The sequence below is a fragment of the Pteropus medius genome, unplaced genomic scaffold (genome assembly GCF_902729225.1).
Source record: "Pteropus medius unplaced genomic scaffold, Ma_sr-lr_union100, whole genome shotgun sequence".
In the NCBI taxonomy this organism is placed as follows: Eukaryota; Metazoa; Chordata; class Mammalia; order Chiroptera; family Pteropodidae; genus Pteropus; species Pteropus medius.
Window position 1 is genome coordinate 8,032,823 of NW_024350325.1, and position 6,000 is coordinate 8,038,822.

Sequence of the window (6,000 nt, forward strand, 5' to 3'; positions counted from 1 at the left end):
GTGTATGTGTGTGTGTGTGTGTGTGTGTGTGTGTGTGTACATTTTCTATCAGAAATAAGAGAAAACTTACACTTCTCTCCTTCAGTACATTGCTCTTGCATGAAGAATGTATAAACCACTAACTCTGGGGCTGCATCTTTATTTTCTGAGCAGCAACTACAGGTTTAAACAGAACATTTAGCTCTTGATGTTCTTTCTTCTCAATATATGATGCAATAACGTAGTAGAAAAAGCACACGCTTTGGGATCACACAGATGTGGGTTTAAATCTCAACCTCTCTGAACCTCTATGGAAAATGGTATCATGAGCCTTAATGGGTAGCAGCAAGAGCCAAATGATATTGCATATAGATGTGCCTAGCACAGTTCCTGCCCTATAACATATACTCTATTATGTTAGCTGTCCTGTGTAATTTTGTACTTCATTTCTACTTTACTCAACCTGTTAAAGGACTTTCCAGACTAAATTTAGGTTATAAGAAAGTTTATATATAAGTTGATATGTCAAATAAAAAGTTGATAAGGTTCTAAGCTTTTTCAACAATTATTAACATTTTGCAGCACTTATTTTACCCAAAAATTATACATAAAATACTTTTAAAATAGCAATACAATACTACTATTGAATATATTTCATTAAGAAGGCACAGTCCATACAAATTTATGCTCTAAAGTCACTAGAAATTGTTCCTTTTCTTATGTGGTATGTCATCAAAATGCTATATAGTTACGTAAATGTATTTCAGCTCCTTTTTAGATTTTTCTTTTCTTTCTACCTTTTTATATAATATTATTTTTTAATATGTAAACATATGTGATTCCAAGATCAAAACTATATAAACAAGTTATAGAGAAATCTCTCTTACACCGTTAGCACCTCTCTCATTACCTTTTTCTTCACATAGATTACTCTATATACTGTTCCGTGCCTTTGATTTTTTTTTTTCCACTTCATAATATATTCTACAGATCATTCTATATCAGTACGTGGAAACTTTCCACATCTCTTTATGACTTCTGGGGAAAAAGGGTAACTTGAAAGGAACACCATCTACCTGGAGATTGTTCCACTGTTGAATATACTTTAATCAGTTCCCCATTGATAGGCATTTTGGTTGTTTCCAAGCTTCTGCTAACAAAACTAATGCTGATGTAAGTTACCTATACAAATGTCAGTTTACATTTTACGCCAATGTGTCTTTAAGAACAAATTCCTATAAGTTAGATGCCTGGTTGTAGGATAAATGCATATACAAATGAATGTTGCTAAATTCCTCCTCAGCTTTGTGCTTTTGTATCCCTACCAGCAATGCATTAAAGTACCTATTTCCCCACAGTCTATAGAGTATATTGTATAACTTTGGATTTTGGTAAGAAAGGCTTTAGTGTGGCTGTAATTTTTATTATAACTTTCATTTGTATTTCTCTTTATATGACTAAAGTTAAACATCTTTTATATGTTTATCATCTGCATAATAACAAGAGTTCACAGAACTCTTGTTTATTTTCTGTGAACTCTTGTTTTCATCTCTAGCCCATTTTTCCTTGATACTTATGAGGTTATTTTCCTTCAGGAGATTAGCTCTTCGTGGTATAAGTTTAAATATTTCTTCTTACTCTTGTCAATTTTCTTTAGGCTTTGCTCATGGAATATTCATCATGTAATTTCAAAAAACACAGTGGGATTTATCATGGTTTTTATTTTTTTTCTGGGATTGAGTCATAGTTATAAAATCTTTGGCTTACAATTTCATAGGCCTTAAATTTGTACCATAGCTGTTTTGTTTTGTATGTTCCTGTTGAGAAGTGTGTTGCTAACCTCTTCTTTCTGCCTGGAAACCCAGAGGAATTTTTCATTATCTTCAAAGTCCAATAGTTTTACTGGGACGTGACTCAGAGCTGACCATTCTGGGTCAATTTTCCCAGTACACAACAAGCCTTCCCAATATGTAGATTTAAGCCTTCTGTTACCTCCAAAATGTTTTCATGGATTGAAGTTTAAATATTAGCTCTAGTATTGTTTTTTCTTCTTAGGAACTCTAATGTTACATACTGTCTATACCACTTTCTCTTTTTATCTTTCTTCATTTGAATTCTTTTGGCTGTCTTTTTGCCTTTTCTCAATGTCCCTTATATTCAGTCAAATTTATCCTTCTTCAGGTACCTTGAAGGTCAGCTTTATTTTAAAAAACGATTTTTCTTTTTTTCATTTCATTTCCTGAGTTTAGTAAATTCACTTTTCATACATTTTGTACATTTGTTTTGAGGTTCTGAATTTGAGTATTTGAGACTTCATCTCTGAAAATGCTTATTTAAGGATATTTATTTCTGGAAGTACAGAGTTATAGTTTTCTTTAGCTTCGTAGTTGAATGTTTTGGGACTTTTCATCAGCTAAAATATTTTGACTCTGATTTTAGGTTTTCTATTTATAGTAACTTTATATGGACGCTATCTACAAATTTCTGTTCATTTTAAAGTGTTTTAATTTTCCTAAACCAGATAACAGTAGTACATAAACGAGAGAGGGATTTGGAAAAATGACTGGATTTTTTGTTCAATAGCATCTTCTGTTGGTATTATAAAGTAGTTTTAAATCAATGACTTCTTTTTTGAATGGGAAAAAGGTTGATCCATCTTCTCTTCTGTTTCACCAAGATCCTTAATTTCTACTACTTTTTTTCTCTTTACCACCAAACCTCCAGGTAAGTGATGCTCCTTCCAAATCTTCTTTTCCCAGAAGCTGTGCTTTTCTGAGACTGCCTCTTTGATCCCAGACACTTTCACGTCCCCTCCTTTGTTTAACAGGTCTCAACCCTCTTAGTATTTCACTCCTTAGGGTGGGGCTTCCTCTTAGTTACTTAATCTGCATTCTACTGACCCTTGGTCCTGCTTACCTCTCCTCTGTTCTGAAGTCTCAACCTCACTTGCCACTTCAGCATAGGTTCCAGAACTACCTCTGCTACGCTTCAGTATTTATTTCCCTATACACCAATAATTTAAAATTATGTGAGACAGAGCTGGTGGTGGTTTTATTTGCTCTCCTTATAGAGTTGTATGGTTTCCTAAAGGTATATGGAGAGATCTGAATTTAGACAGTTGTCATCATCCTATGGAAACCTGCAGTCAGGTTTTTATCTTTTAATTTTAAAATTATTTTCTAGTTTTATTGCAGGTAGTCAGAATTTTGACTTTATAGTTTCTGGAACTGAGGTTTTCTTTGTGGTCTAATATATAATATATTTTTTAAAGTGTCCCATGTGCACTTGAAAAGATATGTTTTCTATTTGTGGATCTAGACAGATATAAATCTGTAAGAGCTACCTTGCTGATTATGTATCATGACTAATTTTTTTGTTGTCCACTTAACCTGACTTATTTTGAGAGAGGTGTGTTAAATTAGTCCTCTGTATTAGCAGGTTCTATTTCTCCTTATGTCTCTTGTAGTTTTTACATTACAAATGCTGTTGAAGTGTCATTTGGTAAATCAACATTTCAAAATACTTCATTGTGAATTTAGCCCTTAGCTTATAAAAATGTCCTTCATCTCAATGCTTTTTGAACTAAATTCTGCCTTGTCTGATACCAAGATGATGAAATCTGCTTTTTATTAATTTGCATTTATGATACATCTTTGCCCTTCTTGTTTTTAAATTATTCTTTATTAATAATTCCCTTTTAGTCATATTTTTTACAGCTATACCTTTTGCATACAGCATCATTAAGTTAAGCCCATATATATTTACTAACACACCTGCTATTTTCGTTGTTGTGATATTCCATGTTCTAATTTTTTGTCTGTGTACACTCAAATACATATACAGAAATGTATGTGTATCACTATGTGGTCTGTTTTATTTGCTCTTCTTAGAGGAGGTATTCCTTTTAGTATTTTGTTCTTGGGGTTAATTCTACAGTAATATCTTTATATAATATTGTTCATTCCCCTGCTCTCTTTTTAAGATTCTATTAGTTCCCTGCTATTAACAGTAACAAAATCAGTAACATCCTATTCCCTTCCTTCTTCCCCACCATCTAGTTTTGATCACTAGATGGTTTTTTTATTAGTGTTTTATCTTATATATCTAACAGGATACTTACTTACAGCATGTTTAAGTTTCCATCAGTCAGCTTCAACTGCTATCCTTTTCCTCACTGCTAATTCCTGAAACAAACCATCACCTTATTCTGCTTTCCATTTACTCTTTCTCTTCCCAATTTTTTGTGAGCTATATTATTTCCACATTGTCAGACTATATAACATTTACATACCATCCTATCATCATTTCCATTTTTTAATCCTAGTGCTCCAAAAAAATTTATTCAATGCTCACCACCTGACTTTATGTTAATGGTTCTCCAATCATTTCTTGGTTGTCTGAAATTTGTTCTCTAGTATATTCTTAAGAAAGGATTCATAGAAACAATATTCTTTGAGTTGTTTTATGTTTTTAAGTGTTTTTTGATGTCCCAAATTCTTGAAAGATAGTTTGGTAAAATACGAAATATTTATTTCCTTGAATATTTAAAATGTTGCTTTATTATCTAGCATAAAATGCTGCTGCCAAAAATCTAATCCAATCTGATTTTCTTTCCATGTTGAGCTGGTCTTTTTTTTTTCCCACTGATGCAAAAAGGTATTTTTGTGTGTGTGCGTTTAATTTTTAAAATCCAACAATTCTGTAAGAATATATCTTAGTGCTAACTGTTCTAGATTGAATTACCCAGATTCATGGTGTGTCTTTCAACATATGTAGACTTAAACACTCTTTAATGTCAAGTGTTCTTGAACTATAATTCTAATAGCTGTTCTGTTCCATAATTCTAATAGCTGTTCAAATAGCTTTGGTTTGCATTTTTAAAATTTATTTTATTGTGGTAAACATAAAATTTGTAATTTTAACATTTTTAACATTTATAGAATCCAGTGGCATTAAGTACATTCAGAATGTTATATAACCATATCACTATGCTTTGATTTACATTTGGGTAACTCTTAACACATGCATTTTGGCTGTCTTTGCCTGTCTTGTCATTTTCTCTTCTCTCCTTTAAAAAAAAAAAAAACTTTGATTTTCAATTTTCTACTTTCTATTCTCTATTTCTCTTGCTTTCTGTGATGTACATTCACTCATTTTCTTTCTAATTTAATCACTGTCACTTTTTCCTTATTTTTTCTTGAGTTCTGTCAGCTCTCATTTCACATCCTTCTATGGCCTACTCATCTCATTATTGAGCTCCTTTTATTTATAATTTCAAAGTTTCATCTTTTCCTTAATTTCTCTTCGCTTATTTTGAAATAGATTTGTCATTTTCATCTGCTGTATGGTCACATTTTTTAGTGTTTTCATTATATTATGTTTTATGACTTATTTTTAAGTTTTTTTCTTATAACTTAGTATAAAGTTATATCATAGTCCCTTTCTCCATATATTTGTGTGTTATACTGGACTAAAAGAGGTTCGTTCCAGTGTTATACTGTATGGACGTACTTCAGTTTTAAAAAATCCATTCCTCAGTTGAGACACATTTGGTTTACTTCCAGTTTTTGATGATTACAAATACAACTGCTATAATTATTTGCAGAGAGATGATTATAGGTTTTCACTGCACACTTCACGAGAAAAGCTTACAAAAGTCATTAGGGAAATGTAAATTGAAATCATAATGAGATGCTACTACATATCTCAAATAATGGCTACAATTTTTTTTAATTGATAATGCTAAGTAATTTTAAAAATTGATAATGCTGGCAAGAAAGAGAAGCTAATAGAGCTCTCATATCTTGCTGGTAAATGTCAATCTAGGAGTGGGATTGTTAGGTCATATAATAAGGGTATGTTTGATTTTATGAGACATTATCAAACTGTCCTCCAAATTGCTATAGTATTTGCATTCCCACTAGCAGGATCTAAATCCCATTTCTTTGCATCCTTGCTGCTACTTCATATTTTTTTCCTTTTTTTGGGGGGTGGGGTGGATTGGGATGGGGTGGGGGTGGA

The 6,000-nt window shown here is 32.0% G+C and overlaps 1 protein-coding gene across 2 annotated transcripts in view; it reads right to left on the bottom strand.

Annotated features, from left to right (window-relative positions):
* Positions 1-6,000, bottom strand: part of CAB39L (calcium binding protein 39 like) — a 138,483-nt gene that overhangs the window by 127,866 nt on the left and 4,617 nt on the right. The gene's annotated exons all lie outside the window — the stretch shown is intronic.